Below are 25,181 nucleotides of genomic sequence, written 5' to 3'. Positions count from 1 at the left end.
TCATTTTTTTTTTCGATGTCTTCACATTTTTCCTGCAGCCATTTGGTCTTAGCTTCCCTGCACTTCCTATTTAGTTCATTCCTGACTTGTATTTCTGTATTCCTGAGTTTCCCAGAACGTTATTGTACTTGCTCCTTTCATCAATCAACTGAAGTATTTATTCTGTGCCTATGTTTTCCTTCCCAGCTTCTGTGATGGCCCTTTTTAGAGATGTTTATTCCTCTTCAACTGTACTGCCTAGTAAGCTATTCCTTATTGCTCTATCTATAGCCTTAGAGATGTTCAAGCGTTTCTCGTCATTCCTTAGTACTCTCGTATCCCACTTTTTGCGTATTGGTTCTTCCTGGCTAATGTCTTAAACTTCAGCCTACTTTTCATCACTAGTACATTGTGATCTGAGTCTACATCAGCTCCTGGGTACGCCTTACAATCCAGTGTCTGATTTCGGAATCTCTGCCTGATCCTGATGTAATGTAGCTGAAATCTTCGTTTGTCGCCAGTCATTTTCCAATTATACCTCCTTCTCTTGGGTAGTGTATTCGCTACTACTAGCTGAAACTTGTTACAGAACTCAGTTAATTTTTCTCTTCTCTCATATCTTGTCGCAAGCCCATATTCTCCTGTAACCTTTTCTTCTACTCCTTCCCCTACACCTGCATTCCAGTCCCCCCCCCCCCATGACTATGGGAGTTCCATCCCCCTTCACATACTGTATTACCCTTTCAATATCCTCAAACACTTTTTTTACCTCTTCATTTTCAGCTTGAGACGTCGGCATGTATACCTGAACTATTGTTGTCGGTGTTGGTTTGCTGTCGGTTGTGATAAGAACAACCCTGTCACTGAACTGTTCACAGTAACACACTCTCTGCCATACCTTCCTATTCATAACGAATCCTTCTCCTGTCGTAGCACGCTGATATTGCCCCATACTCATCTGACCAGAAATCCTTGTCCTCTTCCCACTTCACTTCACCAACCCCTATTTATCTAGATTGAGCCTTTGTATTTTCCTTTTTAGGTTTTCTGGTTTCCCTACCACCTTCAAGTTTATAGCATTTCACGCGTAGACTCGTAGAACATTGTCCTTCTGTTTATTATACAATCTTTTTCTCACGGTAACCTGCTCCTTGGCAGTCCTCTCCCGGAGATCGGAATGAGGGACTATTCCGGAATGTTTTGCCAATGGAGAGATCATCATGGCACTCCTTCAATTACAGGCCTCATGTCCTATGGATACACGTTACATGTATTTAATGCACTGGTTTCCATTGTCTTCTGCATCCTCATGCCGTTGATCATTGCTGATTCTTCCGCCCTTAGGAGCAGTTTCCCAACCCTAGGACAAGAGAGTGCCCTGAACCTTTGTCCGCCCCTCCGCTCCCTTTGACAAGGCCGTTGGCAGAATGGGGGTGACTTCTTATGCCGGATATCTTCGGCCGCCAGTGCTGATTATCTACCAAAATTTAAGCCATGGCGATATTCGAACCCGAGATCGAAGATGGTCTGCTCGTGAGTCAAAGACTCTACCTCTTTTTTTCATTTTGGTCGGTGTTGTTCCTTGTGTTTGGTCTGGGCGGACTAGACATCCGTTCAAGCTGATCGTTGACTCCTTCACTCAGTTTTTTTTTTTTTCATTACAGGGGGCCAGTAGCCCTCTGACCAAACACGCTGAGTTACCGTGCCGGCGCCCTAGACCACGGGTCACACTCGGTAAGGTGGGTGTCCTTGACAGCGTACTACTCTAAAGAGCATTGGAACCTCACTTGGCCGTGAATGGCACTGTATTTAAGACATGGTATAATACAACAATTATTTGTATAAATTTACACTCCTGGAAATGGAAAAAAGAACACATTGACACCGGTGTGTCAGACCCACCATACTTGCTCCGGACACTGCGAGAGGGCTGTACAAGCAATGATCACACGCACGGCACAGCGGACACACCAGGAACCGCGGTGTTGGCCGTCGAATGGCGCTAGCTGCGCAGCATTTGTGCACCGCCGCCGTCAGTGTCAGCCAGTTTGCCGTGGCATACGGAGCTCCATCGCAGTCTTTAACACTGGTAGCATGCCGCGACAGCGTGGACGTGAACCGTATGTGCAGTTGACGGACTTTGAGCGAGGGCGTATAGTGGGCATGCGGGAGGCCGGGTGGACGTACCGCCGAAATGCTCAACACGTGGGGCTTGAGGCCTCCACAGTACATCGATGTTGTCGCCAGTGGTCGGCGGAAGGTGCACGTGCCCGTCGACCTGGGACCGGACCGCAGCGACGCACGGATGCACGCCAAGACCGTAGGATCCTACGCAGTGCCGTAGGGGACCGCACCGCCACTTCCCAGCAAATTAGGAACACTGTTGCTCCTGGGGTATCGGCGAGGACCATTCGCAACCGTCTCCATGAAGCTGGGCTACGGTCCCGCACACCGTTAGGCCGTCTTCCGCTCACGCCCCAACATCGTGCAGCCCGCCTCCAGTGGTGTCGCGACAGGCGTGAATGGAGGGGCGAATGGAGACGTGTCGTCTTCAGCGATGAGAGTCGCTTCTGCCTTGGTGCCAATGATGGTCGTATGCGTGTTTGGCGCCGTGCAGGTGAGCGCCACAATCAGGACTGCATACGACCGAGGCACACAGGGCCAACACCCGGCATCATGGTGTGGGGAGCGATCTCCTACACTGGCCGTACACCACTGGTGATCGTCGAGGGGACACTGAATAGTGCACGGTACATCCAAACCGTCATCGAACCCATCGTTCTACCATTCCTAGACCGGCAAGGGAACTTGCTGTTCCAACAGGACAATGCACGTCCGCATGTATCCCGTGCCACCCAACGTGCTCTAGAAGGTGTAAGTCAACTACCCTGGCCAGCAAGATCTCCGGATCTGTCCCCCATTGAGCATGTTTGGGACTGGATGAAGCGTCGTCTCACGCGGTCTGCACGTCCAGCACGAACGCTGGTCCAACTGAGGCGCCAGGTGGAAATGGCATGGCAAGCCGTTCCACAGGACTACATCCAGCGTCTCTACGATCGTCTCCATGGGAGAATAGCAGCCTGCATTGCTGCGAAAGGTGGATATACACTGTACTAGTGCCGACATTGTGCATGCTCTGTTGCCTGTGTCTATGTGCCTGTGGTTCTGTCAGTGTGATCATGTGATGTATCTGACCCCAGGAATGCGTCAATAAAGTTTCCCCTTCCTGGGACAATGAATTCACGGTGTTCTTATTTCAATTTCCAGGAGTGTATTTTTCCTTTTACCTCGGTTTTCGCGTTATAAGTATAAGACAGTTTCGGAATATATAGTTATCGCTATATTATTCATGCCTGTACTACTTAAACGAAAATGTAGTTATTCTTGAAATTATCGTACGGATGTCTACGAGAAGTCCGCTATAAGCATCCATGAAGAAAAAGTAAATTCAAGCCACAGCAAATCCAACAGTAAACGTCCAGGTCATGGATTAATATGACTGCCGTAGAATAGACAACCTTCTTTTCAATACGCGATCGTCTGACAGTCCTCAACTACGTAGTAATGGACATATTCCCAATTACACGCACTAACATTTTTTAATTCTAATTATTTTAAGCAATTTTATTCACCTCTTAACCATATGAGTTCCAAAAATATAAAAAGCATTTGATTTTAAAATGTTCCCAAAATTAACCTTTATTATCACAGAAGGCAACGAGTACAACAGGAAATTTACAAAAAGCGTGCAATCAACTGTTTCAGTTTGGAATCATTGGGACATCCATATTTCATCTACCGATCATTTCATGTGATATATTTGAAAGCAATTTTTAATTTTTTCCTAGACACAATCCACCATCCCGAAACTTCTATAAACTCGTAATGCCTCAAACAAACTGTAGTGCTAAATAACAAGGAAAGACCTGCCCTAAATATAGCAAAATTAAATCCATTTACAAAATTTATAACATAATATACTGCCCCACTGGTTTCATGTCGAAAAAACTCATGAAAACTATAGTACAAACCTAAATTTATGTTACACTTTCACTGTTGGTGCTATCCTCAATATGATCACTATAGAAAAACCACGCGTCTCAATCTCCCACTTTCACATAGTAAATACTCTGCACCAACTATTACTCGAACGGTGTAAGTGAACACTGCAATGCACAAAATTAGTAGCAGTATATCACTGTACCGTTAGATTTCTCTGTTCTCCAGTTGCATCGGTAGTTTCACGTGAAAGACACTGGTACTTCGAAACAAAATTAATAAAATGGAGTTCTGAGTTGGTAATCACTGGTGCCCAGAGGGTTGAAACGTTGTGACATATATAGTCTCATTAATCTGCCCAACATTTTTGATGTGGTCACTAGTGTGTTCACTGCAATACGGTAATAATAATGGGCGTATGGCATTGGTGGCCGGTAGACCCCTTGTGGGGCGGTTCGGCCACCGCTCCACAAGTTCTTCAACGCCACTACGGTGACTTGCGAGTGAATGAGGGCATCTCGAGGCAGAGAAAATCCCTGACCCCGCCGGGAATCGAACCCGGGACCCCGTGCGCGGGAAGCGAAAACGCTACCGCAAGACCACGAGCCGCGGACTCTGAAATACGGTAAAGAAAAGTCACCCGAGTCTTGTAGTAACCGAGCGTACCTTGATCACATTGTTTGAGAGTCAAACAAGTTACCAGTCGATCTCATTTTACATGTTAGAAAAGTATAGGGAACCGGCATGTTAGCTCAGCGTGTTCGGTCAGAGGGTTAGGTGCCCTGTGTACTAAAAACCATGAGTTAACGGATCAACGATGGACTTTTAACATGTGTCATGGGACGTCCTCCCGAACATATACAACGAACAATTGCGAACAAAACGAGATCAGCAAAAAAAGGGGGTGGAGGTCGAAGACTTCTGGCATAAGATGTCACCCTCCCATTCTGCCAACAGCTTTGTCAAAGAGGTCGGTGGACTGCTATTCAGGGCTCTCTCTCTTGTCGTTGGGATGGGAAACTGCTCATAAAGCCAGAAGAATCAGAAATGATCAACGGCTTGAGGATGCAGAAGGCAATGGAAACCACTGCATTAAATACACATGTCGCGTAGCCACGGGACATGTGGTCTGTAACTGGAAAAATGTCATGATGATCTCTCCATTGGCAAAAGATTCCAGAACATTCCCACATTCGCATCTCAAGGAGGGGCCACCGAGGTGGAGGTGACCACGAGCAAAATTTTCAATAACCAATGGAAGGATAAGGTTCTACGAGTCGGGATGTGGAATGTCTGAAGCTTGAACGTGGTAGGGAAGCTAGAGAATCTGAAGCAGGAAATGCAAAGTCTCCATCTAGATTTAGTAAGGGCCAGTAAAGTGAAATGGAAAGAAGACAAGGATTTCTGGTCAAGTGAGTGTAAGGTAATGTCGACAGCAGCAGAAAATGGTGTAAAGGGCGTAGGATTCGTGCTGAAAAGAAAGGTAGGCCAGAGAGTGTGTTACTGCGAACAGTTCAGCGATATGCTAGTTCTTATCAAAATCGACAGCAAACCAACACCGAAAACAATAAATCAGGTATACATGCCGACGTCGCAAGCTCAAGATGAAGAAATAGAGAAAGTACAAGAGGATATTGAAAGGGTAATACATTACGTAGAGGGAGACGAAATTCTATTAGTCATGGGAGACTGGAAGCAGTTGTAGGGGAAGGGTTACAGGAGAATCTAGACTTCGAACGTGGAATGAGACAGAAGAAAGGCTAATTGAGTTCTGCAATAAATTTCAGATAGTAATAGCGAACACACTATTCGATACCCACAAGAGGATGAGGCTTACTTGGAAAAGGCCAGATGACACAGGAAGATTTCAGTTAGACTACATTGTGGTTGGACAGAAGAAAAGCTTGCAGGAAAATGTGGGCTTGGGACAAGGAATGAGAGAGGAGAAGGATAAACTGAGTTCTGTAATAGGTTCTGTAACAGCGAATACTCTGTTCAAGAAGAGGAGATTTATTTTGCAAAGGCCGGGTTCTACGGAAAAATTTCAGTAAGACTACATTATGGTGAGACAGAGATTGCGGAATCAGATACTGGATTGAAAGGCGTATCCACGAGCACATATAGACTCAGATTGCAATATAGTAGTGATGAAGAGTAGGCTAAAGTTTAAGAGACTCTTGAGGGTCAATACGCAAAGAACTGAGATACGGAAATACTAAGGAAAGAAGAGACGTGCTTCAATTCCCTGTGGCTATAGATACTGCAGTAAGGAATAGCTCAGTAGGTAGTACAGTTGAAGAGGAACGGATATCTTTAAAAAGGGCAATTACGGAAGTTGGAAGGAAAAACATAGGTACAAAGAAGGTAACTACGAAGAAACCATGGGTAACAGAAGAAATATTTCAGTTGATCGATGACAGAAGGAAGTACAAAATTGTTCGAGGAAATTCAGGAATACGGGAATACAAGTCACTGAGAAATGAAATAAATAGGAAGTGCAGGGAAGCTAATACGAAATGGTTGCATGAAAAATGTGAAGAAATCGGAAAAGAAATGATTGTAAGAAAGACTGACTCTGCATGTCTGAAAGTCAAAACAACCTTCCGTGAAATTACAAACAAGGTTAGTAACATTAAGAGTGCAACGGGAATTCCGCTGTTAAATGCAGAGGAGAGAGCGGATAGGTGGAAACAGTACATTGAAGGTCTCGATGAGAGGGAAGATTTGTCTGATGTGTTAGTAGAAGAAACAGGAATCGATTTAGAAGAGACAGGGGATACAGTATTAGAATCAGAATTTAAACGAGCTATGGAGGACTTAAGATCAAATAAGGCAGAAGGGATCGATAACATCCATCAGAATTTCTAAAACAAAAGGATTATCGACGTTGTTCTGACTTTCGGAAAAAAAACCGGCGATTGTAAGAGCTGATAAGTGCGAGAATTATCGCACAATTAGGTTAATAGTTCATGCATCGGAGATGCTGACAAAGATAATATACAGAAGAATGGAAAAGAAAATTGAGGATGTCTTATATCATGATCATTTCGGTTTTCGGAAAGGTAAAGGAACCTGGAGGGCAGTTCTGAAGTTGCGGCTGATATTGGAAGCAAGACTAAAGAAAAGTCAAGACACGTTCATAGGATTTGTCGACCTGGAAAAAGCGTTCGACAATGTGAAATGGTACAAGATGTTCGAAATTCTGAAAAAACTAGGGATAAGCTACAGGAAGAGACAGGATCGTAGGACATTTGTTAAGACATCAGGGAATGACTTCCATGGTAGCAGAGGGAGCAGCAGAGCTCAAAAACTGTACAGGAATTCGTGGCGGGATGCATCAAACCAGTCAGAAGGCTGATGACTAAAAAAAAGACATTTTTTGACAAATTTTTAAAATTTCCAGCATATATTTCTGGTCTCGCTGAAAGTTAGTTGTATTGTATTCTTCACAAATGACCAGATGTAGTATATGACAAAACTTTCTGACGTAATCAGATGTAATACCTTCAATGCCGTAAATAGCATGGCGGAGAAAACTTTGACGGAGGAAACTGAAAAGTTTGACAGATGGATACAGAGTGACTCATTCACAAGATCACAGTATATGATGTATTTAGTAAATATATTTCTTTTTGCTTCAAGATACAATAATCAAATATCAACGACGCAGACGAGTCTATCGGCATCTCCTCCTCTGGGATGGACAATGGCTGATCCGTTTGTGGCGAACAGCGCTGATCTGGACCATCAAAAATGGATCCACGATGCTAATCTCCTCTGCTCTGCTCGATGACATGTAACAGACGAAATGAGTACAATTATTTAGTTTCATTTACTACTTTGAACCTAAGATATTAAAGGGGTTATTTAAAACTAACACAACCTTACCTAGCATCACTCAGCGTTCCAGGAACGCAGCGCGTCGAAAAGTTTGGCACACGACAAAGAATGCTGACGGACTGTCGGAAGAGACACACCACGGAAACAAGAATTACAGAAGAAACAGAAAAAGACGGTAACAATTTGAGTTTATCTTAAGTTCCATAACATACACGGCGTTCATCGAACTCGGATTTTGACAACACAGTCAGCGTTGTGATTCTTCAGTTTCTCTTGGCGTATTTGTTGCTCGAATAGTTCACGGACGTACTGCCGGTTCAAAGAGTCTAATGAGCACAATATTTCGGACATCAGACTTGTCACCAGCGCCAGGAGTGTTGACGAGCTGATTTCCCTGGGGCGCACCGCCGACTTACATCCCCTTCCCCGCGAAGCGGTCGGCGCGCGAGAGCACGTGTCGGCGGCTGCGGGTGCTACCGTGTCGGCATCTGTGACTGGCAACCCCCAGCTGTGGTGGCACTCCGTCCACCCGGACGGCTCCTCAATTAGGCCCAGTGCTGATTCCCAGGCCTTGCTGAGATTACAGCCACATTCCCAGTGGATAAGAATGTTCCTGGTGTGTATTTGGATGTTCTCTCTAATGACGCTGTCCTAGCATTTTAAAGTTTGTGCTGATATCCTAGTACATTTGTATTCCATTGCATGCGTCTCAGAAGAACATTGCTCTGCGACTGCCAGCTCTTTAGGAGCGTGCCGCGGGTTTTCACGGCACTGTTCTTCGATCTTGGACGGTGCGCACTGTTTGATCAATTTACATCTTGCCACAATGGAAAGGAATCTCATATACCCTGGCCTTCCGTAAGATGAGGGATTATCTTTGACGACCTTTCACGGAGAAAGAGGCAGCTACTGCCTTTGTACCGTACGCGAGCCCACTGTCGGTTGCAAAGCCGGCCGAAGTGGCCGTGCGGTTAAAGGCGCTGCAGTCTGGAACCGCAAGACTGCTACGGTCGCAGGTTCGAATCCTGCCTCGGGCATGGATGTTTGTGATGTCTTTAGGTTAGTTAGGTTTAACTACACTCCTGGAAATGGAAAAAAGAACACATTGACACCGGTGTGTCAGACCCACCATACTTGCTCCGGTCACTGCGAGAGGGCTGTACAAGCAATGATCACACGCACGGCACAGCGGACACACCAGGAACCGCGGTGTTGGCCGTCGAATGGCGCTAGCTGCGCAGCATTTGTGCACCGCCGCCGTCAGTGTAAGCCAGTTTGCCGTGGCATACGGAGCTCCATCGCAGTCTTTAACACTGGTAGCATGCCGCGACAGCGTGGACGTGAACCGTATGTGCAGTTGACGGACTTTGAGCGAGGGCGTATAGTGGGCATGCGGGAGGCCGGGTGGACGTACCGCCGAATTGCTCAACACGTGGGGCGTGAGGTCTCCACAGTACATCGATGTTGTCGCCAGTGGTCGGCGGAAGGTGCACGTGCCCGTCGACCTGGGACCGGACCGCAGCGACGCACGGATGCACGCCAAGACCGTAGGATCCTACGCAGTGCCGTAGGGGACCGCACCGCCACTTCCCAGCAAATTAGGGACACTGTTGCTCCTGGTGTATCGGCGAGGACCATTCGCAACCGTCTCCATGAAGCTGGGCTACGGTCCCGCACACCGTTAGGCCGTCTTCCGCTCACGCCCCAACATCGTGCAGCCCGCCTCCAGTGGTGTCGCGACGGGCGTGAATGGAGGGACGAATGGAGACGTGTCGTCTTCAGCGATGAGAGTCGCTTCTGCCTTGGTGCCAATGATGGTCGTATGCGTGTTTGGCGCCGTGCAGGTGAGCGCCACAATCAGGACTGCATACGACCGAGGCACACAGGGCCAACACCCGGCATCATGGTGTGGGGAGCGATCTCCTACACTGGCCGTACACCACTGGTGATCGTCGAGGGGACACTGAATAGTGCACGGTACATCCAAACCGTCATCGAACCCATCGTTCTACCATTCCTAGACCGGCAAGGAAACTTGCTGTTCCAACAGGACAATGCACGTCCGCATGTATCCCGTGCCACCCAACGTGCTCTAGAAGGTGTAAGTCAACTACCCTGGCCAGCAAGATCTCCGGATCTGTCCCCCATTGAGCATGTTTGGGACTGGATGAAGCGTCGTCTCACGCGGTCTGCACGTCCAGCACGAACGCTGGTCCAACTGAGGCGCCAGGTGGAAATGGCATGGCAAGCCGTTCCACAGGACTACATCCAGCATCTCTACGATCGTCTCCATGGGAGAATAGCAGCCTGCATTGCTGCGAAAGGTGGATATACACTGTACTAGTGCCGACATTGTGCATGCTCTGTTGCCTGTGTCTATGTGCCTGTGGTTCTGTCAGTGTGATCATGTGATGTATCTGACCCCAGGAATGTGTCAATAAAGTTTCCCCTTCCTGGGACAATGAATTCACGGTGTTCTTATTTCAATTTCCAGGAGTGTAGTTCTAAGTTCTAGGGGACTAATGACCTCAGCAGTTGAGTCCCATAGTGCTCAGAGCCACTGTCGGTTGAAACGGGATGCATGCTTTAAAAGCATCGAATAAGAACTGCCTATTGCTCGCCCTGTAAACCACGGGCATTACTGCGGAGTGTCAAAGATGACTTCAGCTTCCAGAAGGCTGGAGCACATCACATCCTATGCCATTGCAGGAAAACGGATCTTGGACAAATACCGCTCACCATAGAAGATCGATGCCGAGAACTCCGTGACGCACTCGACTAATGTACCCAAAGAGGTAGGCGGCCGCCGGGTCTTGTTTGTCCGAGACTTACGCAAAGTAATATGAATGTGTCAGGAATTTAGCACAAAACTCGAAATCCTGTGTCAGCGTTGTTAGAGGGGCCATAGAAATATGCACCAGAGACCTTATCATCATCAATCGAGACTGTGGATATACTGCTAGAAAGGCTTGTTAAACAATGTCTGCTCTAATCTTTTTTTTCTTTGAGCCATCTGTCTTCTGACTGGTTTGTGCCGGTGGCCACGAATTCGTCTCCTGTGCCAACCTCTTCATCTCAGAGTAACACTTGCAACCCACGCCCTCAATTATTTTCTATATGTATTCCAATCTCTGTCTTCCTCTACAGATTTTGCCCTGTACAGCTCCCTCTAGTACCATGAAGACATATCTGATGTCTTAACACATCTCATATCATCCTCCCTTCTCCCTGTCAGCGTTTTCCACATCCTTTCCTTGCAGAACCTCCTCGTACATTATTTATCAGTCCACCTAACTTTCACCATTCGCCTATAGCACCACGTCTCAGATGCTTCGATTCTTCTGTACGTTTCATTACTATACAGTCCTGTACTATAAAGATACAGAATCAGAAATTTCTTCCTCAAATTAAGGCTAATGTTTGATACTAGTAGACTTTTCTTCGTAAGGAATGCTCTTTCAGCCTCGGTCTTACACCGTTTTTAATCCGAGGACTCGTTCTCGGAATTCCATTCTTACCGTTCCATGTTGGCTCTTGTACAACTTATGTATTACCTGTCTTTCCCTATAGCTTATACCCATTTTTCTCAGAATTTCGAAAATTTTGTACTATTTCACATTGTCGTACGCTTTTTCCAGGTCAACAACTCCTGTGAACGTGTCTTGATTTTTCTTTAGTCTTGCTGCCATTATCAGCCGCAACGTCAGAATTGCTTCCCTGGTACCTTTACCTTTCCGAAAGCCAAACTGATCATAATCTAACACATCCTCAATTTTCTTGTCAGTTCTTCTGTATGTTATCCTAGTCAGCAACTCCGATGGATGAGCTGTTAAGCTGATTGTGCGATAATTCTCGGACTTACCAGCTCTTGCAATCGCCAGAACTGAGCGGATTATATATTTCCGAAAGTCAGAAGAACGTGGATAATCGTTTTGTTGCCACTTCACCCAATTATTTTAGGAATTCTGATAGAATGTTATCTATCCTTTCTGCTTTATTTGATGTTAAGTCCTCCAAGCCTCTCTTAAATTTTTATTCTAATACTGTATCCCCCATCTGTTTTAAATCGACTCCTGTTTCTTCTTCTGTCACATCAGACAAATCTTCCCTCTCATAGAGACCTTCAATGTGCTGTTTCCACCTATCTGCTCTCTCCTCTGCATTTAACAGCAGAATTCCCGTTGCACTCTTAATGTTACCAAACTTGCTTCTAATTTCACCGAACGTTGTTTTGACTTTCCTATATGCAGAATCAGTCTTTCCTACAATCATTTCTTTTCCGATTTCTTCACATTTTTCATGCAACCATTTCGTCTTAGTTTCCCTGCACTTCCTATTTACTTCATTCCTCAGCAGCTTGTATTTCCGTATACCTGAATTTCCCTGAACATTTTTGTACTTCTTTCTGTCATCGATCAACTGAAGTATTTCTTTATTTCTTCTGTTACTCATGGTGTCATCGTAGTTACCTTCTTGTACCTATGTTTCTCCTTCCAACTTCCGTGATTGCCCTTTTTAAAGATGTCCCCTCTTCAACTGTACTACCTACTGAGCTATTCCTTACTGCAGTATCTATAGCCCTAGAGAGTGGAAGCACGTCTTTCCTTAGTGTTTTCGTATCTCAGTTCTTTGCATATTGATCCTCAAGAGTCTCTTAAACTTCAGACCACTCTTCATCATTATTACATTGCGATCTGAGTATATATGCTCCTGGGTACGCCTTACAATCCAGTATCTGATTTCGGAATCTTTGTCCAACCACAATGTAGTCTAACTGAAATCTTCCTGTGTCATCTGGCCTTTTCCAAGTAAGCCTCATCCTCTTGTGGGTATCGAATAGTGTGTTCGCTATTACTATCTGAAATTTATTGCAGAACTCAATTAGCCTTTCTTCTGTCTCATTCCACGTTCGAAGTCTAGATTCTCCTGAAACCTTTTCATCTGCTCCTTCCCCTACAACTGTTTTCAGTCACCCATGACTATTAGATTTTCATCTCCCTCTACGTACTGTATTACCCTTTCAATATCCTCATATACTTTCTCTATGTCCTCATCTTGAGCTTCCGACGTCGGCACGTGTACCTGAACTATCGTTGTCGGTGTTGGTTTGCTGTCAGTTTTGACAAGAACAACACTATCACTGAACTTTTGACAGTAACACACTTTCTGCCCTACCTTCCTATTCATAACGAATCCTACTCCCATTATACCGATTTCTGCTGCTTTTAATATCACCCCTATACTCATCTGAGCAGAAATCCTTGTCTTCTTTTCATTTCACTTCACTGACACTTACTATATCTAGATTGAGCCACTGCATTTCCCTTTTCAGGTTTTCTAGTTTCTCTGCCACATTCAAACTTCTGACAATCCACGCCCCGACTCGCAGAACGTTTTCGTTTCATTGGTTACTGAATCTTTTTCTCGTGGACACTTCCCCTTTGGCAGTCACCTCTCGGAGTTCCGAATGGGAGGCTATTCTTGAATCTTTTGCCAATGGAGAGGTCACCATGACACTTTTTCAGATACAGGCCACATGTCCTGCCTTAGGCGTTTTAATGAACAGCCTCTCGAGAGATGAAATTACAGAAAGTCACATGCCTAGTCACATGCCTAGTAAATTGATTTTGGAATGACAAAAGCAATTTTAACCAAGCATACGAAGTAAAAGTCGAAGTTATAGGTTGCATTTATATCTAATCATTTTTACGATGATACCGCTGCAATATATGACCTATAGAATATCTTCGGAGCAGCTACATTTCCATTGCTACACAAACCTCAATACGACGAAAAGAACATTTTCAACGACAGGAAGTTTTCTCATCTCATTGTAAAACAGCGGTTGTCTATTGTGAACTGAGTAGCCGCCAACATTAGTTAAACAGAAATGTCAGTACCGTTTATGCATTCTCTGATTAACATGGTTTCAAAGTCAGTTTGTTTACCTGCCATTTTCGTTCGTTGTCCATAAAAACACATATTTCACTCAACTATCACTCACATTCATTTTCAGTCGCAGCTCACATGATACTTGGTAATAAATCAACACTGTATAGAGTTCAGAAGATGTACATGTTCTGAAACCACTTATACGTTATTGGAGAAGAGTTCCCTGTCACTGCACTACTCGTGCAGTCTTCATACGAACTCGCACTAAGTCCTGGGGTCTGAACACAACACGTACACCCCAGTGTCCTTTGGCATCGAGAGCTCGCTTGCTTTACAGAGACGGTGCCTCAAGTCAAATAATTGCAAAATTCGAAAAGACAGGTTCCTTGGAAGTGCAGTGTGCAGACTGACAAAAACAGCTGAGTGTGTGACATTATTGTTAATATTTTTTAAAATTTTTTTGTAAATATTTTAGTGAAACTGTTAAAGCAGAAGTAGAGACATCTTGTTTGAAGCGAAATAGATACTGAAACTCTTTGATAAGATTAAAATGAATGTACATATTAAGAAAAAGGGTGTAATATTTACTTTTAAATATTGTAAAGATATCTATTTGTTATAATTATTAAATGTAAAAATGTGCTATAATTTAATTATGTGTGTAAGAGTTAATGGCACTCACTTAGGGGTGTATGAGATACGTGTAGTATAAAAGATGGAGTAGTTCCATCAGGAACGGAAAGCTGTGTAAGCGTAGGAAAAGGTGGGAGCGGAAACGTTCGGCGCGCTTTAGCGGGCGCGAACAAAGTCAGTCGGTGGCCAGTGATCTTAGTGTGGTGTGCGCCATATTGTTGCATCTTGCCTCGGTTGGAAACTGCAGTTTATCACGGCCTGGTATGGGGAGAAAAACGGGCTATCAGTTATATGATAGATCATCGCTATGAAGAGGAAATAAGTCCGACATGGATAACTGCTCTTGGCCGTTCTAATATTATATCTTCTGGTAAACCTTGCGGGATGTAAGGTCGTGGTCCATGAAACTCTTCAGCTCCTAACGTTTCGTCCAGTGCTTCGCTGGACATCTTCAGAGGGGTGTTTCTCCTCCGGTGAGTCTTGCCGACTCGGCCGAGTCCGGAGGAGAAACACCCCTCTGAAGATGTCCAGCGAAGCACTGGACGAAACGTTAGGAGCTGAAGAGTTTCATGGACCACGACCTTACATCCCGCAAGGTTTACCAGAAGATATGTCATCCGGTCGTGAAAGCCTTCATACTACGTTCTAATATTAATGCAGTTGTTGTCACCAACGCCACCGTCGCTGATCACAGCTTACAGGGTACGACATTTTAGCTATGTATTGTAGTGTGTGCCAGGAAGTTGAAATGTGCTTTAAGAATAGTAGCCATCATCCAAATTAACAACTCTGTTCACCTGGTAATTTATCCCGCTCATAAACCAACCAGGATCCTAACCTGGTACTTGAAAATTCCGAGTGACCTGTATTCAGCCAAAACTGTGAAATATTTAATATATTGTTGACAAATCAATGATTAATCAGTGAAATAATTGACGGAATGAACAACTGAGAATTCCATAATTAACATTGCTATTATTTTCTGTGTTAAAATGATTACGTAAGGTTATGCCAGATTCAGAGACCACATTAGATAAATTGTTTGCTGCTTTCACATTACATATTAATGAAAGGAAATACTAAGTTGATGATTAATGGTGATAAATAGTAATGTTGAACAGTTTACAGTGAATCAATGAAACGTTTAGTACCAAATATGTTGATGTAGAAACCCCCCCCACCTGTCCAATTTACTTTTGCTTTCATGAAATCAGTCTGTTTGCTTAAGCAATTGGGTGCTGTAGTTTTGTTTCGAGCGACTAAACTTTTCTTGTATTGCTAAACCATCTTTTATCTAAAGCTAAAGTGAAGTCTCTTAGGTACGTAGGGAGTTGTAATCTTTTCTGCTGTCCTACTCAGCTTCATTACGTGTGCCTTATTAGACTGGCGAATAATAGTGTACCACTAGATTGTTATCGATGCAGAATAGTAGTCTAACAACTGTTATTTACCATATCTCTGAACTAATGACTTATTTGAAGAAGCGAGTTAAAATCTGATGCTTACTCCTTAGATTAACGCTCCCGGTTATTACACTTGTTTTTGTGGTTTTGATGTCCGGATAGGTAACTGTATTTCTATTTGTTACATTGTTTATTATTAACAGTAAAGTATAAGAATATTACAGTTGGCTTTGCGTGACAGTATGTTTTGTAAACCAATTCGGAGAATACAAAACAGGCTACACGCTAGTATTACATCGGGTTTTACATATAAGGACAGTAAATATCAGACACAAGTTAAAAGGAGAAATATTACCCGGTTATTACACTTGTTTTTGTGGTTTTGATGTCCGGATAGGTAACTGTATTTCTATTTGTTACATTGTTTATTATTAACAGTAAAGTATAAGAATATTACAGTTGGCTTTGCATGACAGTATGTTTTGTAAACCAATTCGGAGAATACAAAACAGGCTACACGCTAGTATTACATCGGGTTTTACATATAAGGACAGTAAATATCAGACACAAGTCAAAAGGAGAAATATTACAAATGGACGTCTGCCGGAGATGTGACACGCAATGCACGGTGAATTGCCCAAACGTTGGACTCGCCTGCTCGCACGGTGCACGAAATCCTACGAAACATTCCACGTTACTATCCATACAAAATCACCCATGTTCAGGAGTTGCTTCCTGTTGGCCTGCCAACAAGGTAAACGTTAGCTCTGTAATTTCTTGCTCGCATGGAAGTAGAACATGAATGACATGGAACATTATGTGGACATAAGAATCCCATTTCCATCTCCAAGGATATTTCAGTAAGCAGAATTGCATAATATGGACAACTGAAAATCCGCACGCACATCAAATGGAACCAGTTCATTCTGGAAAGGTCCGATTTGACGGCTTCGTTTATCAAACGGCAGTATTTTTTCAGGAGATGAATCCTGCGGGTCCTGTTACCTGTACCATCACTGGTAAATGCTGTAAAACTGTTTTGCGGACCAATGTCATTCCAACCCTTCATAATCGTTGGCGTGTGGGTAGGATCATTTTTATGCAAGATGGCCCTCCTCCGCACGTTGCGCAGCCAGTTAAGCGCTTCAGAGACACTTCGGAAATGCTAGAACTGCCAGTCGTCATTTCCGTCCAGATCACCTGATCTTAATCCGTGTGACATCTCGCTATGGGGCTCTGTGGAAGATGTCGTGGTCAGTGCTCAAATCACGCACGTAGCTGAACTGAAAGCGCACATTGCCCAACGCCTCAATTTCTTGCGGCATCAAACGGTGGACAGCATAGTGAAGATGTCTTGCGCCTGTCTCACGACAGTTAAAAGCCGATGTCACATTTTTTTTCGTCAGGAGAATTAAAAACCGATTTTTCTCACCCGATGTTTTACGACTTTGCTTGGATTGGCTTACTTCATTAACAGTGCCACAAATGTTGACTACTGTATTTGTACAGTCATCACATTCAAAAGTACGAATGGTGTAATGTGCAGCTCTAACAGTAGCCGTCGCATTGCGATTCATCTTTGCTTTGTAGCTGACCCCCTTTACGTTAGGCCGCTTCAGCACTGTCTGTTGACAAAATTTTCGTTACTTTTCTCCCATGATGTTTCCTTCTGCTTCAATAATATGCTGTTCAAATTTGACGTCATTCTGAGCAGTGTGTTTCTTTCTACAGCGTTTTGAAACTGGAACTTTAATTACGGGCATCTTGTAGAATAATTCAATTACCCTACCAGTTACAATATTTACACATTGTCGTCATGAGTACTTTGCTATTTATTGTAAGACTAAACGCAAACGTTTTCTGATATTTTATGTAGCCACGTCGCTGTTCACTGGACTTTTTTTTTGTTCATCTACATCTACATGGATACTCTGCAGATCACGTTCAAGTGCCTGGCAGAGGGTTCATCGAACCATCTTCACAATTCTCTGTTATTCCAATCGCGTATAGCGCGCAGAAAGAATGAACACCTATATCTTTTCCCACGAGTTCTGATTTCCCTTATTTTATCGTGGTGATCGTTCCTCCCTATGTAGGTCGGTGTCAACAAAATATTTTCGCGTTCGGAGGAGAAAGTTGGTGATTGGAATTTCGTGAGAAGATTCCGTCACAACGAAAAACGCCTTTCTTTTAATGATTTGCAGCCCAAATCCTGTATCATTTCTGGGACACTCTCTCCCATTTTTCACTATAATACAAAACGTGCTGCCTTTCTTTCAACTTTTTCGATGTGCTCCGTCAGTCCTATCTCGTAAGGATCTCACACAGCGCAGCAGTATTCTAAAAGAGGATGGACAAGCATAGTGTAACCAGTCTCCTTAGTAGGTCTGTTACATTTTCTAAGTGTCCTGCCAATAAAACGCAGTCTTTGGTTAGCCTTCCCCACAACATTTTCTATGTGTTCCTTCCAATTTAAGTTGTTCGTAATTGTAATACCTAGGTATTTAGTTGAATTTACGAATTTTAAATTAGACTGATTTGTCGTGTAACCGAAGTTTAACGAGTTTCTTTTAGCACTCATGTGGATGACCTCACACGTTTCGTTATTTAGGTCAACTGCCACATTTCGCACCATTCATATCTTTTCCAAATCGTTTTGCAGTTTGTTTTTTTTTCTTCTGATGACTGGCGACATACCATCTGACTTTCGGAAAAGCATCATCCACACAATTCCGAAGACGGCAAGAGCTGACAAGTGCGAGAATTATCGCACAATCAGCTTAACAGCTCATGCAGCCAAGCTGCTTTCAAGAATAATATACAGAAGAATGGAAAAGAAAATTGAGAATGCTCTAGGTGACGATCAGTTTGGCTTTAGGAAAAGTAAAGGGACGAGAGAGGCAATTCTGACGGTACAGCTAATAATGGAAGCAAGGCTAAAGAAAAATCAAGACACTTTCATAGGATTTGTCGACCTGGAAACAGCGTTCGACAATATAAAATGGTGCAAGCTGTTCGAGATTCTGAAAAAAGTAGGGGTAAGCTATAGGGAGAGACGGGTCATATACAATATGTACAACAACCAAGCGGGAATAATAAGAGTGGACGATCAAGAACGAAGTGCTCGTATTAAGAAGGGTGTAAGACAAGGCTGTAGCCTTTCGCCCCTACTCTTCAATCTGTACATCGAGGAAGCAATGATGGAAATAAAAGAAAGGTTCAGGAGTGGAATTAAAATACAAGGTGAAAGGATATCAATGATACGATTCGCTGATGACATTGCTATCCTGAGTGAAAGTGGAGAAGAATTAAATGATCTGCTGAACGGAATGAACAGTCTAATGAGTACACAGTATGGTTTGAGAGTAAATCGGAGAAAGACGAAGGTAATGAGAAGTAGTAGAAATGAGAACAGCGAGAAACTTAACATCAGGATTGATGGTCACGAAGTCAATGAAGTTAAGGAATTCTGCTACCTAGGCAGTAAAATAACCAATGACGGACGGAGCAAGGAGGACATCAAAAGCAGACTCGCTATGGCAAAAAAGGCATTTCTGGCCAAGAGAAGTCTACTAATATCAAATACCGGCCTTAATTTGAGGAAGAAATTTCTGAGGATGTACGTCTGGAGTACAGCATTGTATGGTAGTGAAACATGGACTGTGGGAAAACCGGAACAAAAGAGAATCGAAGCATTTGAGATGTGGTGCTATAGACGAATGTTGAAAATTAGGTGGACTGATAAGGTAAGGAATGAGGAGGTTCTACGCAGAATCGGAGAGGAAAGGAATATGTGGAAAACACTGATAAGGAGAAGGGACAGGATGATAGGACATCTGCTAAAACATGAGGGAATGACTTCTATGGTACTAGAGGGAGCTGTAGAGGGCAAAAACTGTAGAGGAAGACAGAGACTGAAATACGTCAAGGAAATAATTGAGGACGTAGGTTGCAAGTGCTACCCTGAGATGAAGAGGTTAGCACAGGAAAGGAATTCGTGGCGGGCCGCATCAAACCAGTCAGTAGACTGACGACCAAAAAAATAAATAAATAAATAAATAAATAAATAAAAATGACATCTGCAAACAACCGAAGACGGCTGCTCAGTTTGTCTCCAAAATCGTTTCTATAGATACGGAACAGCAAAGAGCCTCTAACACTACCATGGGGAACGCCAGAAATCACTTCTGTTTTACTTGATGTCTTTCCGTCAATTACTACAAACTGTGACCTCTCTGACAGGAAATCATAAATCCAGTCACATAACTGAGACGATATTTCACTACGAGCCGCTTGTGTGGTACAGTGTCAGAAGCCTTCCGGAAATCCAGAAATATGGAATCGATATGAAATCTTTTGTCAATACAGATCACGTAACAATCATAATACGAATAACTACTCAGTATACTAAAACCGTTTTATCGGCTGCCGACAGCAATGTCTTCCAAAATTACAACGTCCTGCGGCTGAATTGACTTTAGGCGACCGGCAGCGAATTAATTTTCAGTAGACAACTTATCCACTCAAAGGGTGCTCACAATTTGCTGCAGGTGAGTGCTCATTTGTAGACACAGCAAATAAAGAAGACGCATTCGAGTACATGGATAAATAGCGTTCTTAAACACAGCTGCACATCTTATGAGCTGCTCTTTAAACCAATATAATTTTCAAATAAAGTCAAAGCTAGTATACCCGTAAGTGATTTGCCAAAGAATTTAGTTCATAATCCCATTTTATACAGGAATGAGAGTATTATAATATGACAAGGTTTGATTTTTGTAAGAATTATCAAGGTGCTCGAAACTCTATGCTATGGTCGAAGTCTACTCGATGCTGGGGAAGAACGATCAAGATCCATTTTTTACTCAGCGTGCTTTTCTTCTCCTTTTATGTTTCATCTTATAACGCTGTAGCTTCAAGTTACTGACTTTCCAGCAATACTTGCCACCCACTCACGCATAGTAAAGGAAGTACTAACTGTTATACTGTTTAGTACTAAAGCAAAGAATAATATTAAATTCTTCCACACTGCGTAGCCAAAGTAGGTTAGGAAAGGAGTTCTTCTCGGTAACTTGAGCAGTAACACTCAGGTGTTACAGTTACCGATATTATACATAAACTTATTTGTTAAGCGAAATTAGGCCTAAGGCATCATGAATGTCGGAGAAGGCAGAAGAACAGTCCTGTCTTGTGCAGAAAATGAAAAGTGTTGGGTCATATTTCTGTTTCTTCAAAATGACTACAGGCCATGAGACATGTTACAGGTGACGACGACTGTAAGTGCTTGCGCTTGAGATGTTTTCAGCATGTTCCATATGTAGAAAGGAACAGATTAATGAAGGACTTAAATCAAATGGCTTCCTATGATACACATAATTCACCTGAATGGACTTATCAACTGGACTAATCACTGCAAATCCTGTAATGCGAAGAATACGAAAGAAAGGTCCAGATGAAGCTGCGTGTCAAGTTTTTCCTTGTAAGGTCCGTATTAATAGAGATGGACAAATGCTGGGTGTTCAGTGACGTCAAGGAGCATTCTTGGCCCTGACTGTCATCACCAAGTCATCCTACTACTAGTAACAACAAATTGGCTACTTCTGGGAAATCACACGTGGAGACCAGAGGAAAACACAACACGAGACCAAGCAAACGTAAAGAAAAAACGGTATCTGATGTGAATAAACTTGTACAGTCATTGGGAGGCCGCAAATCACATTATAATATTCATTATAGCAAAAGGTTCTGTCTACCGAAGAAAATATAAGAAATTAAAACTTCCGGGCTAAGAGGCCGTGGTCCAATAGTAGAAATACTTCTCCCTGACGTTTCGTTGCCAGCTGCGGGCAACATCATCTGAGATGAGTCGTAGACCTGTCATAGTCAGGAAAAAAATTCCAAGTCCTGAGTCGTACGAGAAACACCGAGTGATTTTTACCTCGAAATACAAAAATCGTCCATGTTCAGCTAGTGACAAATTTGAAGCCGACTATTCTAAACTTGATTTACAGATAAACAACGAGAAATATATAACTCAGATACAAATTTTGAAGAACCAGAACAACATTTAACGACTTAATAATGTGAATAATAAGTCTCCATTTCCCCCATTAGGTAAATTTTAAGATTCTTATTTAGTCGGTGGAGTACTTTAACATTTTGCTCTTTCAAAATGGGTCTCCTCTTTAATGTATGTGTGTGACTTGCTTATTTTGTGTGTTGCTTGTGTAGGTACTAGTGTGCTATGTACACCTCGTGTGGAAAACTCGGCTCTTTTGCGCTATGCCGAACATGGAGTATGGCTTTGAGCACTATGGGACTTAACATCTGAGGTCATCAATCCCCTAGAACTTAGAACTACTTAAACCTAACCCAAGGACATCACACACATACATGCTCGAGGCAAGATTCGAACCTGCGACCGTAGCGGTCGCGCGGTTCCGAACTGAAGCGCCTAGAACCGCTCGGCCACTCCGGCCGGCAGAACATGGAGTATATCTGACATATTATTTTCTATATTCCAGAAACCGAGCAAGTGTCATGATCACACATTGTGTTGTTTACTAATTTCTGTTGTAGTTTATTAGCTGTAGGGAATCCTGATTTTACCTTCTGTGTTTTGAAGACATTTGCAGTCTTTTATGATATATTACCAATGCTTGACATGCTAGATATATATATTTTTTCCTTCTCAAGTCTCGTTTGTATCTTAAACATTTTTTTACTTTGAACAATACTGGAACAACCAAGGAAGCACTGTAACCATTGACAAATGCAGCCTATCTCACTATCTTTATTTTGTGTTGCGTGTTTTATTGTTTTATGGGTATTTCATTTGCCATGTGAGGCAGTGACCTATATACTCCACATTTATGAATGGTTGGGAGACTTGAACTTGTAGGGATTGTGGTACGGCTCATCGTAGACTTCCTATAAATTTTGAAGCTGTATGTACTGTTGTCTCTTGAAATATTTAGGTCTAGGTAAGTGATACTTTTATTTCTTTCGCATTCCACTGCAAATGAAATTTTCATGTTTATACAATTAAAGCAGTTCATAATGTAGACCATATTTTTGGCATCTTCTATGATTAACTGGGGTAGACGCGGGGTCTCGGGCGCCTTGTCACGGCCCACGCGGCTCACCCCGTCGGAGGTTCAAGTCCTCCCTCGGGCATGGGTGCGTGTGTTGTCCTTAGCGTAAGTTAGTTTAAGTTATATTGAATAGTGCGTAAGCTTAGGGACCGATGATCTCAGCAGTTTGGTCCCATAAGACCTTACCACAAATATCCAAATTTTTCTGTCATCTACATATCCACAGTTAAACTCAATTTCCTTTATGCAAGATTCTTTGCTGTTAAACAAATTCCAGATAATTAATGTATATGTCAGTTACGGTACCAGGTACACAAGACGCCGTTGCTAAGCCATTTGCCGCTTATAAATAACGTCTTTAAACATAAAATAGTTGGAGCAGTACCATGAATTCAACAATCTCTGTTTATGCAAGTTTCTTATCTTTTATTAGATTTTTATTACTGCTAAGGTACTTGTGTAGCTATGTTTGAGTAAAGGCAAGCAAACTCCATGGGTGAGATCAGGAGGCAGTGAGTGTGATCTTCTGTCAGACTTCTGTTTATTTCCTTTATTGTATTTTCTATATTTTAAACACAAAAAAATATGTTCTTTAAATGAGCCTCAGTTTTGCTATAAAATCGTTCTGTAAAGTATGGTTGTAACCTTACTCACTTTTTTTGTTATATTGTCAATAATTTAGTAGCACAATCTCTATATGTAACCTAGTTCTTACAACTGTTATGTTTTGTTTGGCGCTGCGTGTCTCTTCACGTCGTTTTTTCACGCAACCTTCACAGTCACACATGAAATTTTCACACACGAAATTTACCTATTCTCAAATTTACATTTAGAATATCATTAACAACAGTTTTATCAAGCTTTAAAGTTATTTTGACCTCTATCTTACTTATTGTGAAAGAATGTTGTATAAATTTTTCCATAAAGGTTAATATGGATGGGGCTGAGCTTTTGCGATGCAAAATGTACAGATTGATTAGCTTCGTGGGAAGTGACAACCCTGTTTCACTCTCGTTTCAACCACTGCTTCCCTTTATGCTCCTCGACTCTAATAACTGCCGGCTGGTTTCTGTGTAAGTTGCACATAGCCTTTCGCTCCCCTAGTTATTGCCACCTTCAGAATTTCAAAGAGAGTATTGAACATTGTCAAAAGCTTTCACTAAGTCTTTAAATGCATAAACGTGGGTTTTCCATTCCTTAAACTGTCCTCTAAAGTAAGTTGTAGGGTCAGCATCGCTTTCCGCGTTCCTATATTTCTCCGAAATCCAAACTCATCATCTCCGACGTTGCCTTCTATCAGTTTTTCCATTTTTCTGTAAGGAATCCTTGTTAGTATTTTGCAACCATGACCTATTAAACTGATAGTTTGGTAATTTTCACACGTATCAGCACCTGCTTTCTTTGAAACTGGAATTATTACAATGTTCTTGAAGTCAGAGGATATTTAGCCTATCTCTTACATCTTGCACACGAGATGGAATAATGTTGTCATGGCTGGCTCTCCCAAGGCTATTAGTAGTTCTGACGGAATTTCATCTGCTCCCAGGGCACTGTTTCGACTTAGATCATTCAGTGATTTGAAAAAATTCTTCTCACATTATCATGTCTCCCATTGTAACATCACCTACGACCTCTTCCCTTTCTACAATATTGCTTTCAACCTTATCTCCGTTTTGTAGACCCCCTATATGCTCCTTCCACATTACAGCTTTCCCTTCTTTGGTTGGACTGCTTTTGCATCTGAACTCTTGATATTCATACAACAGCTTGTTTTAAATCCTTATATTTGTCCTCCAGCCATTCCTGCTCAGCCATTTTGCACTTACTGTCGATCTCATTTTTTTTCTTTTTTTGACCTTTCTATTCCCTTTCACCTTCATAATTTCTTGCATTTTTAAATTTTCTTCTTTCACCCGTTAAATTCATTAAACATTGCAAGGCATCCCAGATATGCTCATTAATGTTCATGTTTGGGAGTTTGGTGGGCAGCGCAAATGTTTAAACTCAGAAGAGTGTTCCTGGTGCCACTCTGTGGCAATTCTGGACGTGTGGGGTGTCGCGTTGTCGTGCTGGAGTTGACCAAGTCCGTCGGAATACACAATGGACATGAAGGGATGCAGATGATCAAGCAGGATGCTTACGTACGTCTCGCCTGTCAGAGTCGTATCTAGATTTATCAGGGGTCCCATATCACACTAACTGCACACGCCCCACACCATTACAGAGCCTCCGCCAGCTTCAACTGTCCCTTGCTGGCATGCAGGGTCCATGAATTCATGAGGTTGTCTCCATACCTGTACACGCCCATCCGCTCGACACGATCTGAAATGAGACTCGTCCG

This window comes from Schistocerca americana, chromosome 1, assembly GCF_021461395.2.
Source record: "Schistocerca americana isolate TAMUIC-IGC-003095 chromosome 1, iqSchAmer2.1, whole genome shotgun sequence".
NCBI lineage: Eukaryota > Metazoa > Arthropoda > Insecta > Orthoptera > Acrididae > Schistocerca > Schistocerca americana.
Note: the sequence above shows the minus strand (reverse complement) of the source record.